The sequence below is a fragment of the Thermobia domestica genome, chromosome 5, assembly GCF_964235325.1.
Source record: "Thermobia domestica chromosome 5, izTheDome1.hap1.1, whole genome shotgun sequence".
Taxonomy (NCBI): domain Eukaryota; kingdom Metazoa; phylum Arthropoda; class Insecta; order Zygentoma; family Lepismatidae; genus Thermobia; species Thermobia domestica.
In genome coordinates, this window is record NC_137458.1 from 299,039,459 (window position 1) to 299,054,414 (window position 14,956).

A 14,956-nucleotide genomic window follows, 5' to 3' on the forward strand; every position below is an offset into this window, starting at 1 on the left:
CTTTAGCAGAAAACTTACATTAAAATAAATCCCATTTATTATTATTATTCTCTAATTTAAACCATGCTAATACAGTTTAGGACAAAGGAGATATAGATTACGAAATAATTTGGTGGAATGAGAATTGTCTGAGAACCTCGAGAAAATCACTACACGATGTTGTTTACTACAAACTTACAAGCTCCAGAGTCGAACGAAGTTCCACTTGCACCAGATGTGAGTGTTCTATACATCCTACTTAAGGATGGAATTTTTCAGAACCGCGTCTTGCGCAAAATGCACGAGACGTGTACTTGAAACTTAACATCGGATCCAAACTGCAAGAGCTCCCAGCGGGAACTAAACCCGAGTCCTTCCTTCCCATGTTCTGGCCCGCCCAATCCCCAGATCTCAATATGTTGAACACATGTATTCAGTTCTGGTGTTCAGAATCTGGAGAAGATACCATCCTACATTTTCGCTGCACTGTATAATGTGTAGTACAATATTCCTCTGAAAACTATTAGTGACTCATATGTCTCCACTTGACGTCGAATAAGAGCTTACGGTGTTCTTACCCCGAATTACATAGAAAAAGTTTAGCTATATATTCTTCAAGTGTTTCCATTATTTTGATAATCACCTGTATATCTTTTAACTCAATTCAGGTAACTTTAAAAGGAAAAAAACTGAAAATAGGTTAGCACTTCTCAGATCGTAATTGAAAATGAGTTAATCTACTTACTTCAATGCATACCAAACTTCTTGTTGTCAACTGGAGAAAAAGAGGCGGGTCTCGTCTCCGTCGGCGAAACCCTCCTTTTCGCTAGAAAATGCACCTTGACAACGGCTACAGGTCATTGATTATCATTTAGAACTCACATGGAAAATGTATGCGGTATGTATCGTTTTAGTTGGGAAGAGATTTAGGAATAAATTAAGATGATGAGGATAGTACAGGGTGTTAATAAACTGCTCACAAAATTAGAACAAGCATAATGACTAGAGACCGGATATTAGGCAAAATGCCTATTCTTTAATATTAAAGATATGATCAAAAGTAACGTTTTAAAGTTTATATGGAAGTTCTAGTTTCAATTTAAGCCAATTTTATTTGGCTGTTTTGCCTATTTCGCCCCTTATTAACTAAATACTTGCTTTAGTGCCTAATGTTGCCTATTCTATGCATTTTCTTCAAATTAAGACTTCATTGGAAAGACATACAATTTCTTTGAAAAATCTTGCTTGCAAATACTAGCCAGCCAAAAAATCTACTAGGAACACCATTTTACAGTCACGGTGTTTATACAAATAAACAAAAACCACTTTGCGACACAGTAAACATATCAATACATTTTTTATTGGTATGTCTCTTACAAATAATAAAAAAGAGGCATTTGCTATTTATTCTCGAATTTCTTGTGGGTATGTCCAGCTATATGGCGGCCACTGCTTTTAATTGATCAAACTTACTCGCCAAATGTACAAAATACTCGCCACTGGTGAGCAGGCGAGTGGATTTTTCAAGGCCTGGTAATATATAATACAAAAATATATACATGGAATACATATGAAGCTTCGTTTATATATATATAGTGAAAGAAGATATTAACAAAGAGGTATGTTTCTATATTCTTTGAGCATTATCTAAGACTTGAATTAATTTTTTAATTGTATTGAGTATTTATTATTTGTTATTTGGAGTTACATTTTAGTGCTTATTTTTAAATTTGAAATGCCTATGTATTTGCCTGCTTATTTTCCAGTTTTTTAATGCCTAAACATCCGGTCTTTAACAATGACTATAATTTAAGTGGTAACGTGTATTTTTCTGCAACTGATGCAACATTGTTATTTCAGATTTTGTTTTGGGGAAGGGAAAGACCCCCGATGCAGGCATATTTTCAAGTTTTTCATTGATATATTATTATCCTATCGATTAAAATTTATATAAATCACAATCTAAGGGAGGAGAATTGTCCACCCTCTGGATCCCCGAATGACACCTCTGACGTTCAGTCCCAACATTATATTTTAGTGCAACACAAAGTTTAATATACACAATATTTGTTGTGCACAGTACCTTTAATTTGCATTCACTTTACTTTTTCAATAAATCTCTCCCAGTTATTTTTGTAATGTTTTTTTTTTATACTTTTCTTCAATTTCACGATATTTCGCATTTTTGTACAATAAACTTTAAAAAAATGCTCAGAAGCGAAACTCCAAGGGTAATATCTGATGAGCAAGAAATTGAATCAGACCATCCTGACCAATTCAGCGGCAACAAAAGCACGCAAACAATGGCTGACAGCAATATATATATATATATATATATATATATATATATATATATATATATATATATAACCGAAATATTTCAGTTTAACGTCCTACGATTATGCCATTTAGGTTAAAGGAGACGATGATTAAAGCAAGTGAATGATGGGAGAATTGGTGGAATGAAAAAGTGGGAGGAAACGGGAATACCTCGAGAAAACCCATGGGAACGATGTTGTCCATCACAAACTTACTTGACCGGGGATCGAACCAGGGGCCCTACGCACCAGAAGTAAGCGTTCTACCACTGAGCCATGCGCCCCGCACTGAAACTAGTTGGATCCGAAGCGCGTAAAAAAAAAAAAATGTATATGTTGAGATATGGTGAATTACGCTAAATATACAGTAAATTTAGGACTCACTATCTTGCTGCAAAGTAAAAAATGAACAGTATTTTTATTCAGAATTATTAATATACTTTCTGAACACCCTATATAAGGCTAGATATTACGGAGGTGGGGGACAACAATGGTGTCTAGATCGGCATTGTACAATGTCGAGCATCTCCCTCGAACTAGCCCAATGATTATCGTTGCCTCGTTGGTTTCAGAAACATTTGTTCTTGTGCACGTATTTTCTTGTGACAGTGTATGTTGTCAAGAGCTCATTCCCAGAGATGAGTCAAACATATTGTCCTTTGTATTGTATGAGAGGAAGGGTTGTATTGTCGCGGCTGCAAAGAACAAACAACTGATATCTTCTTCTGGTTTTACGAGCTCAATTAGGAATATGATTGACCCATACGTTTTATAGCCATTAACCACTAAGAAAAAGGTCAAAAGGCTGCTTCGAGAAACCAAAGCCACCGAAAGAATGTTACAATGGAGAAAGAAGTGTCAAATTGGATGGAATTGAATCGGAACGAACAAAGAGGCCAAGTGTGAGCGGACGGAAGAGTCTTTTTGATCCTACATTTTCTGACACTTCTTAATCACGTACGATTTGTAGATAGTTTTCACATCAATTCACCCCCTTGTAACATCAAGTTACGAAAAATACTTTATCAGATGTAGTGTGTGGAGCACTGGCGGCATCTTTCTACCTCCTCTTCAGTGACGACGAAAGCTTCAATTTCTTGGGGAGAGGGCAAACGGAGAGGCACACATTTTGGGGAGGCACTACTTTTTTCTTGTATAATGATGATAATAGTGATAATTACTTGACTCACGTTACAGTACATATATAGGGACAGTCGGAGGGATGGTGCAATGGATGATTGTACTGGGATGCGTCCGCCATCTTGCCTCTCTAGCGTTTTCACTGCTCATCTCTCCTAGAATCTCCTTCCTCCGGCTTTGGGGTTTCTAGTGACTTTCAAAGGATTCTTTAAATTCTGACGAGAGGCACAAATTTTACCTAATATTTTCAGCTTCAAGATTCAAAGTGATGTAAAATTTTTAGTTTTTTTCTCCTCCTTTGTTAATAGTTTACATAGTAATGTCTCACCTTTATTAAACTTTGTTTCTTTCTACGGGGAAGGAAAACAGTTAATGGGTTTGCAAGTAATGGTGCAAGCAAAAAATGCATAAGCAATTCCTTGAATTCACTCCTCGCTCCTATGAGTATTGCGACTTGAGTCTTTTTATTTCAAATGTGCCCCTGCCGGCGCTGCTGTCGATGTGCGTTTTCCTGTAGCTCGAAAGAGGAGGGACAAGTTGCTTTGGCCGAGAGCTTTCAATAGTTGGATGTTGACCGGATTGTCACATTGACGGGCTTCGCTGAGCACTGTCTGGTTAGCCATTCTTGTAGCCTACGATTTTCGCTCACCAAGACTAAATGACTGAATGACAAATTGGTAACACAGTGGAAGCATTCACTTCTTTCCCCAAACCAAAGGGAAGGTTTCCTCCGTACGTGGGCGGCGGGGCTGGGGCCGAAGTATCTTTCACATATTTTCCGAGGGCACACTTTAAACAGAAAGTCTCTAGCTTAGTGTAATAAATCCAGGAAACAGAAATCTTTATATAAAATAAAAGCTAGACACAATGTTGTCCACAACAATTTCACGTGACCCGGGATAGAATCAGAGACCTTTTACACCAGAGGTGAGAGCTCTGCCATTGTCACCATGCACCTTTTTTTTTTTTTTTTTTTTTAATTTCTTATTTGCATCCAGCAAAGCATCATGCACATTATTGTCTGCATTGAGTATGGAAGCGTTAAAAAATTTCGCCATATATTTGCAGAGACGTACGCCGGAATTCATTTCGAGGGAGATCCAAATTCAATATCAGAATAAATTATATTGAAATTTTTAAACCTATTCCTAAAATTAAATTAAATTACTGAAAAGTCGAGATTTTGGAGGATCCGGACCCGCTCCCTTGTATGTCCCTGTACGACTGAATTTATATCTACACCATTAAAAAAAAAAAAAAAAATCTTACCAGGAAAAGTGTATAACAAATGGGTTGACAAAGGCTTCCTAATCAGCACAGACGAAACCAACCATTCGACGAGACCAATCCGCACTTCGAGTCTTCGGAGACGTTATCGTCGCCACTGGAACGGAGTGCTGGTTTTACTACAGTGCTGAAATATGAAGAAAGAAAAAAAAAAGTTAGAGGCTTCCAAAGCAAAAGCGCAAAATTAGCTGGTTGAAAAGAAAGATCAAAGACAGAAGGTAGAAACTAGGCTAACGGACTAACTAACATAACTTTAGTTTCAAACACTATATAACATATGAAAAAATTAATAAATTTAAAAAAAACTGAAGAAAAATTAGAACAACAAAGAACTCTAAAAATTAGTGTTCAAGTTTTATGAAATTAAACAAAATTATTCTTCTCTCAATATATTATCGTTAACGCTGATTGAAGTCTGGCATTTCCATTATCAGGTAATTGTCGTTGGAAAGTTTACTCAATGTTGCTAATCTTATGTGAGTCATCGAATTTCTTACGAAAGTATTATCTTCGATGTGTAAAAAACGCCTCTCTCTTCTGCTGACGTCATAAATACAGTTAATATCGATTTTAGAAACTTTGATGATTCATTAAATGACTTTTTACTAGATTACCGCGAACAATCAATTCTACTAAACCAATAGTTCCTAATAATGATTGAAATTCCTCTGCAGCACAGACCAAAGACGTCCATACAGAGTCTAGTGTTGAAAAAAAAAGAAGTAAATCGAATACACTTTATTCGAGGAAAATTTGACATATACTGGCACTGGCGCAAATCCCTGGGGGATGAGGGGGACATGTCCCCTCCAATCTTGGAACTGAGGGGGACTGGCTCCCCCAATAATCCGATTTGAAATGTGTTTCGGGGAAGAAATTTGAGGTTTTTGTCCGATTGCCACAAAGGAACGTGAGATGAAATTGATGTCCCCCAGAAAAAGCCTCAAATCTGCCCGCCTCCCAATGTTGAAGACAACTCTGCTCCTCTGATCCTCCACAACATTGTTTTTCAACTTCATAAATATTTTTGGACCTCGCAAAAAAAAAAAAAAAAGGAACGGTCTTACTCGTCCCCCCACAATGTTCAAGATAGATTTGCGCCGCTGCATACTGGGGAAACATTTAGTGTAAACAACATTGCTGCTATGAAATATTTTGTGTATTTAATCCGAGTTTAATTTCGCAAATTATCACATAGCCCTACTTCTCTTGCTTCTCTATTCCATTCTCTGCGATTATTTTTCATTTTTTTTATTTAAACCCTCTCTTTGCACATTAATTTTCTTGCCTTTGTCATCATCAATTTGATCTTGACTATAACTGATGTTTCTTTCAAAGTCTAAAATGGTCTCTTGTGTAGAACAATCGAATTCTCCCCTTTGAAGTTATCGAAACAAAATTTCCATAAGTAGCACTATTTTGTTGAAGAAGGATTCGTAGTTAAAGAAGCATCTTATAATACGATTCGGCTTTCAAATTACTTTAGAAGAACCCTACATTACCTATACGAGGTGTGATCAAAAAATACAGTGAATAATTTTATTAGAAACAAAGTAATAAGTTTACATGGAATTTGATTTAATCTTCTTCAGGTGAATGATTTTATTAGAAACAAAGTAATAAGTTTACATGGAATTTGATTTAATCTTCTTCAGGTGAATGATTTTATTAGAAACAAAGTAATAAGCTTACATGGAATTTGATTTAATCTTCTTCAAAGTACTGTCTTTGGCTAGCAATGCACTTATCCCAACGTTGAATCCATAACTGGAAATGTTTCTGGAAGGCTTCTTTTGGAAGAGCGTTCAGCTCAAGGATGTTATAAAATAGAGGATCTGTCCATACTACAAAATCGTGAAGCCATACGTCACAGCTTCGCCACACCTACTCTGCCCACTCCGCACCACTAATGGTAAGATCGCAATGTTTCGAGTCAACAATCATGGCAGAAAGAAGAGTAGCCAATCAGACATGCCGGCTCAGACGATGCTCGATTGTTTTTCGGCTTCATTGAGTTCATATGATGAAGATACGTATGGGCAGATCCTCTATTTTATAACATCCTTGGTTCAGCTGCTCAGTCGTGGCCTTCTCAATGTGACTCCTCCGTGTAGTACACACTCTTCTTGCCATAGCGCAATGATTGCTCTGTATATGTGTGTGTGTGTGTGTGTTTTTTTTATAACTTGCCCATAATATACTGTACATCATGACACAAGCTTATTCTAAATTCAGTGTTAATCCGCTCATTTCACTCCTTTTGGCGTTCATATGACAATATCACTTTTTCACATCACTCCTTTCAGCTTTTTCTGCACTCACGCCAACAGATATTGCATCTCCGTGTTTTCTTTTCTGTGTTTGGAACATGTAAGCTGAATTTATAGTCGAAAATGAAATGAAATGAAATCTTTGAGTTTAACGTCCCACGATTATGCCGGTTAGGCTAAAGGAGACGGTGATGATGAGTGATGAATGAAATGGTGGAATGAAGAAAGTGGGAGGAAACGGGAGAACACCGAGAAAACCCACGTACACGGTGTTTGTCCACCACAAAGTTCACTTAGCGGAGGCTGGGATCGAACCCGGGACCCCAAGCCCAGAGGTGAACGCTCTACCACTGAGCCACCGCGGCCCTCGAATTTGTAGTCGAGTCTGAATACATATCATTACTTAATTAACACATACCCTTTTAACACTGAACTCGTGTTCTACATGTATCAACTTACGGTACGAAGATTGTTCAATAAGTTTTGCTTCCAATCCTCTTTTTTATTTATAGTTGTACGTAATAATTTTACCCTCACTTGAAGGTTTCAACCTTTTGTTTTCTGACGAGTCTTTCAATTTTCAATATAGTCTCCACCGACGTTGATGCAATTGAGCCAACGTGCACTAGTTGTTGCATACCGTCGGTGAAGAATAAGGCAGGTTACTGACCACACCAAGAACCCACTGCCTTCATGACCTTCATGTTGGATGCGAAACGCTGATCTTTTAGGCGTTTCTTAAAATTTGTGAACAGCCAAAAGCCACAGGGGTCCAAGTCAAGGCCCTAAGATTGATGCAACAAAACATCCCCGACTTAGAGCTTCTGCTACACATGTTGAAGTATGTTTTTTGTGACGCCAACGTACACGCAACTTCGTTAGTGTCTGCTCGTAGCGCTCGGTGTTAACAGTGGCGCCACATTCCAAACTATCAATCAGCACCACACCTTCACTGTATCAGAAGATGGTAATCATGACCTTCCTTCCTGATGGTTGCGTTATGAACTTTTTAGGACACGGAGAGGATGGATGTTTGAACTCCATGGACTGACGTCTGGTCTCAGGCTCGAAGTGATGAACCCAAGACTCGTTTCTAGTTACGAGACGCATGAGAAGGGCATCTATTTTGGTGTTGAATCTGACTAAATTTTGCTCACAAGCGTTTTTGCGGACTTCTTTAATTTCTACTGTGAGCTGACGCGGAGCCTACCTTGGAACACATTTTCTTGAACCAACGTATGATGTGATTCACTGTTTGGAGTGGTATGTCAGTAATGTCTGCTATCACCCTCTGCTTAATGCGACGATCAACGGAAGCCAGTCCATCAACCTGTCCAACATTCTCTGGAATGGATGCAGTCGTTGGCCGTCCACTGTGATCCTTCTCATTCAAACATGATGTGGCTGGATTCTCTGCGCTAATGCCCGCGTATGCTTTCCCATACACAGCATTTTTTGCAACAGGGATGTTGATGGATGTCATACCTTCTACAGTTAGGAATTCAATGACTAAATGCCGTTTTAACCGGACGCTCACGCAATCCATCACTAATCCTGCGAATGCATCGTTGTCAGTGAAGTGATCTTAAAAAGAAAATATTTATTAAGAAAAAGGTTTAAGCTTTCGTTTCTGGGTACAATCACGTACTCGTACGACAATTACTTTCTTTAAAAAATAGAGGGGAAATTTATTGAACAATCCTCGTATATATGGGAGTGATAGAAAGCAAAATTCTTCATTACGTTGCTACTACTAATAATAATAATTTTACTTCAAACACGTTGATAGATGAGCAACGCTGCAACACCACCACTAGCCGCCACTGACTTGTCATCAATGGCAGACTATTAATGGTGACCTAATATTCTCTGAGGCTAAGACATCATGAGGTGGTGCGATGGAATTACGCTGAGGCGTATCATAAATACGTAGATTGAGTTTTAGGCTAAGACAGCTTTGGAAAAAAATACTTATCTGCTGCGGACTAATCTATATAATTAAAATTGAAGTTACCGAGAAAAAATAGTGATATCATACAAAGACTGCCAAACAGTTGTTTATAAATTTGGGTGTGTTAAGACACCAAGTCGTGGATGATTTTAATCGTTTTATTTTGAAGATCAAATTATTATTACGTGAGATAATTCAACGTAGAATATTCATTGAATTGCAAGTGAGCTGTCCAATTCCATGATCAGTCTCTTGTCCTCTTTACAAACATCTTAATTTGTACGCCAGAAAATAAGCAAAATAAGGGCAGCGGTGGCGCAGTGGTAATGCTCATCTCTTCTGCTTGATGTCCCTGGTTCGATCCCAGTTCGCGCCAAGTGAACTTTGTGGTGGACAAACACCGTGTGCGTGGGTTTTCTCGGGGTTCTCCCGTTTCCTCCCACTTACTTCAGTCCACCATTTCATTCATTATTTCATTACGACCGTCTCCTTTAGCCTATGGAGTCTCCTCCCATAAACGTGGGACGTAAAACTCAAAGATTTCATTTCATTTCAATAAGCAAAATAAGTTTTGCAAAATGTAAAATAAACACCTGAACACAGATTTTATTTCATTTCAATAAGCAAAATAAGTTTTGCAAAATGTAAAATAAACACCTGACACACAGATTTGATTTCATCTCAATAAGCAAAATAGGTTTTGCAAAATGTAAAACACCTGAACACAGATTTTATTTCATTTCAATAAGCAAAATAAGTTTTGCAAAATGTAAAATAAACACCTGAACACAGATTTTATTTCATTTCAATAAGCAAAATAAGTTTTGCAAAATGTAAAATAAATACCTAAACACATTAAATAAGTTAGATGAAATTAGGTATTAAGAAATCATAAACAATGAAAGAAACTACATTCAAAATAGATGCACAAGAGACATTTTTGGACTTGAGCAACGCAAATGAAAATAACACAAGTGCTTCAACCTCCTAAAAATGTTCGTTGTTGCTCTTTCATGTGCTTTCTTTACAACATAAAGCATACAATATTCTTAACGTACAAGCAATGTCCAAATATGAAACATGATCTCATTGACCTGAACAAAATAAGATAGGCAAATGTAGTGAAAATCCTCATGCGTAATTTTCCAAATAATAATAAAAATATTTTTTGTAAACTTTAAAAACTGAAGCTGTACGATAACCACGCCATCTATTGAGATGAAACTCACAGAACTATTGAGATTGAAGTAGCGTTGTGTACAGAAAGAGGGTCTATACTAGTGATGGGCACAAAAACCGGTTTTCGGCTTTAAGGAAAACCAAAACTGCTTTTTTTTCTGAAAATTTAAAAAAAAAATGGTTTTTCACCGAAACCAATTTTCTCCGAAACTGGTTCGGTTTTCACCGAAACTGGTTATCGTTTTCTCCAAAACCGGTTCGGTTTCTAACCGGATCCGGTTTCGGTTTTCTTCAAAACCGGTTCAGTTTTTTTTTCAAAATTAGTTCTATTTCTGACCAGAATAGTGTTTCGTTGTTCTCTAGAAATCGATTCCGTTTCCACAGAAATTCCTTTGTGTTTTCCAAAAGTTTTCACCGAAACCAGTTTCCGTGAAAACATCGAACCGGTTTTGGAGAAAACCAAAACCAGTTTTGACCACCGCTAGTCTATACATTTCGAACCCATTTCGAAAATCCAACGGGGGACAATTGCTCCCTCTGAGCTCTCCGCTACGGGCGCCATGATTTTTGACTGACAAACATCATTAAAGCAATTACTGTGTAAGGAAATTCTCAGAATGTACCAAGAACATTAGTTATTCCATCAAGGGTTACTTTGACTAGTTTTCTATTAAACTTTCGCGTGCAATGATAACAAACAAGGTATGAGGACTAAAAATTAAGGAGTCGTCAGCCCAACAAAACTTATTTTTGCCTAGCGTAGCGGAAGACAAGGTAGTAGGAATATAACTGAATAATAACCGTGTAGTAATAATGGTATGAAAAATGGCATAGCCTGCAAAAGGCTAATTGTGCTGAAGAAATTGTGTCACATGATATAGTCCATCAACAAACCCAAAACACACCACTCTGTTATTGAATCCATGACCCTGTACTCCAAAAATGACCAATTTACCACTTAACAGTAACTATGGTTTATGTTCATAAAAGTTGATTAAGACATTAGCACCAATAAAGGGACTTTGCCGATGCTTAGTGGCTACATTTAGTTAAAGTTAGTTATTTTCGCATCCATTAAGAAAGAAAAATACGCTCTCTGTTATTTAATTTTTAAATTCCAATTAACATTAAATAATAATGCCAGCAGAAGCTCTTGATAGACAAAGCTAACAATTAATCCTTTAGTAGATCCACAAACGCTCCCAACTTTAAGAGAACTTTTACGTATTACCAGGACTATACGGATTCCTCACAGACAACCTTGTTTTTGGAGAAACGAACAGCAAAATTATTAGTTACTATGTACCAAACAAAACTAGCCTATCCTTCGTCTTTGGTTCGAGTGGTCTCGGGTTCGATTCCCGGTGGGGGACAGTCGAAAAAGTGTAAAAAAGCTTTTTCAGGGCAGCCATCCTGAGTGAGGCTTTCCTCATTCATACAGGCAAAAACCGGGATGGTAGCAGGGGCGGATCCAGGAAGGACTTCTGGGGGGGGGCGGTAGGTTGTAATATTGCTACTTAGAGCTAGTTTTAAGAGCTCTCGGATGAGTTTTATTTATATATAAAATAAGAAAGTTTCCTCTTCTGGGGGGAGACGATCGCCCCCCTCCTGGGTCCGCCCCTGGATGGTAGTTAACATACAAGTCCCAGGCCGCTTCCTTCCTTCCCCGATCCTTTCTTCCTTCCTTTTCCTCAGATAGTATGATCGCCGAGGAACATCATCTCTCATACGTGACGGACTAACATGTTGATAGATGCCGAAAGCTCAGAAATCTTAATCCTGTCTCCAATTATTTGAGGCTCACTACAATTATATACCAGAAACAGAATGCTGAGAAGTATCTGCACCCCGTTAGAAGTTTTGGTTCTTACCACTCTTGCACGCTACGATAACGAGAGTAATATGCAAGGCACTGTCTCATACTAAAACTGATGTAGCAGGCATTACTTGACAATGCTTTTCCTAATCGAGTTATTGGCTCAGTGATACAATGAAAGCCGAGAGGTACCTTCACCTCTTACGTTAGAAGCTTTCGTGCATGTGGTCCTAGGTTCGACTTCCGATGGGAGAATACAAAAATTTCATTTTACCGGGGAACATTAAACTAAAAAAAAAAAAATCTCTTACATGACGGGGAACCGCCTCATTTGATGTTGATATTGCTTAAGAATGCTTTCCATCGCCGAATTTTCGAGCCTTGGGAAAATAATGACTGTCAGAAATATATACGTCATATTGGAAGATAGTTAATACAATATTTTAACTATGGGAGATGAAAATGTATTATAATCGTTTTCGAGAACATCATCTAAATCAGTGATCGCCAGCGGTACATCGCCTTAACGCTCCGGTTGGTTAACCATGATTCCTCCACTGAGCTGACGCTCATGACAGGGGGCGATGACGACAACAGCTTGTTTCTCCCGCGGAACTGCCACTGTCAACCTCATCTCACGGTTGATTCTATACGCGACGGGTTGTGCGCGTTACTTTTGATTTCATATTTACTAGAAATGTAAGCAGTAGCGTCATTTCAGATTTGGCTGGGGGGGAGGCAAGACCGCTTGATATAAGTAAAATTTCGCGTTTTTCACTGACTTACTACTATTCTATTGATCGTCATAGGTATTCTGCCCTTACTGGCAGGTCATTTGCAGCAGCTGAGAAGCTTCCATGCTGCACGGTCCTCCGCTAACCTCTTCGTCTTTACATATGATCTTTCTGTTTTAATATCATCCATTAATTGTAGTCTCCTTCGCCTCTGCCTCTCTTTCCCGCCACCATACCCTCTATGACGTCTCTCATGATACAACTTCTTAGGCAATGCGCCAATCAGTTTCTCTTCCTCTTCTTAACAATATCTAAAAGTGTTCTTTTCTCCCCCACCATTTCTAACACCCACTCATTCGTTTTCCGCCCGACCCAACTAATTCTTTTCATTCTTCTCCACACCCACATTTTGAATGCTTCCAGTCGTTTTTCATAGATTCTATTGATAAAATCTATATAAATCTCAAGCAAAGGGGGAATCTCCCTCCTTGCCCTCCCTAAATAACGTCCCTGAATGTAAGTTTATAGGCAATGAACAAATGTAAGATTTAAAAGAAGAAAAAATAAGTTGATAGTTCTCTTGGTCGGTAGCTCAAATACGGTAGCTCGGAAGCTTCATAAGTTTGGCGATACAAATCTAAATAAATCTCATCCGAATCATCAAATTACCCTATACTCCGAGAAGTAACGTACTATAGGGTAGTTAATGAAATATTTAGCTTACAACTTCAAGCAAAATCGTTACAACCGCTTGAACGAGAATAGAACTTTTGATTTTCACTCTTCAATAAACAATCCTCACTCTAGGGAGTATGGAAAAATGGGAATCATCTGCTTGAGAATGACCAGTCTTAAGATCAAAATAACTGTTTCGACACGTTCATTGGTATAGCCTGTAGACCTCTGTACACATTAATAACGAACGAACGGACGAACCAAAAACCAAATGGACATTCTCAAATAAAATCTTGGACATGTAGGACTTCGAGTTAACCATATGACGAGGAATTAGGTTTTCTTGTCTCATCTTGTAAATTTTGCTGAAGTTCCCTCTCGTTTTGAATATGGGAAAATTTTTCTCGTCTCATTTCGTAAATTTTGTTGAAGTTCCCTCTCATTTCGAATCTGGGAATAATTTTCTCATCTCATTTCGTAAATTTTGCAGAAGTTCCCTCTCATTTTGAATATGGAAATAATTTTCTCGTCTCATTTCGTAAATTTTGCTGAAGTTCCCTCTCGTTTTGAATATAGGAATAATTTTCTCGTCTCATTTCGTAAATTTTGCTGAAGTTCCCTCTCGTTTTGACTATGGGAATAATTTTCTCGTCTCATTTCGTAAATTTTGCTCAAGTTCCCTCTCGTTTTGAACATGGGAATAATTTTCTCGTCTCATTTCGTAAATTTTGCAGAAGTTCCCTCTCGTTTTGAATATGGAAATAATTTTCTCGTCTCATTTCGTAAATTTTCCTGAAGTTCCCTCTCGTTTTGAATATGGGAATAATTTTCTCATCTTATTTCGTAAATTTTGCAGAACTTCCTTCTCGTTTTGAATCTGGAAATAATTTTCTTATCTTATTTCGTAAATTTTGCAGAAGTTCCCTCTCGTTTTGAATATGGGAATAATTTTCTCGTCTCATTTCGTAAATTGTACTGAAGTTCCCTCACGTTTTGAATATGGGAATAATTTTCTTGTCTCATTTCGTAAATTTTGATGAAGTTCCCTCTCGTTTTGAATATGGGAATAATTTTCTCGTCTCATTTCGTAAATTTTGCAGAAGTTCCCTCTCGTTTTGAATATGGGAATAATTTTCTTGTCTCATTTCGTAAATTTTGGAGAGGTTCCCTCTCGTTTTGAATATGGGAATAATTTTCACGTCTCATTTCGTAAATTTTGCTGAAGTTCCCTCTCGTTTTGAATATGGGAATAATTTTCTCGTCTCATTTCGTAAATTTTAGCTGAAGTTCCCTCTCGTTTTGGATCTGGAAATAATTTTCTCATCTCATTTCGTAAATTTTGCAGAAGTTCCCTCTCGTTTTGAATATGGGAAAAATTTTCTCGTCTCATTTCGTAAATTTTGCAGAGGTTCCCTCTCGTTTTGAATATGGGAAAAATTTTCTCGTCTCATTTCGTAAATTTTGCTGAAGTTCCCTCTCGTTTTTGATCTGGAAATAATTTTCTCATCTCATTTCGTAAATTTTGCAGAAGTTCCCTCTCCTTTTGAATATGGGAATAATTTTCTCGTCTCATTTCGTAAATTTTGCTGAAGTTCCCTTTCATTTCG

General features: G+C 37.7%; 1 protein-coding gene across 2 annotated transcripts in view; it reads right to left on the reverse strand.

Moving 5' to 3' along the window:
* LOC145686734 (uncharacterized) overlaps positions 1–14,956 on the reverse strand; it is a 274,285-nt gene that overhangs the window by 62,227 nt on the left and 197,102 nt on the right. For both annotated transcript variants that reach the window (XM_081760353.1, XM_081760354.1), the window contains exon 2: positions 4,707–4,851. The gene's annotated coding sequence lies outside the window, so the exon portion shown is untranslated. The remainder of the gene's footprint in view (positions 1–4,706; positions 4,852–14,956) is intronic.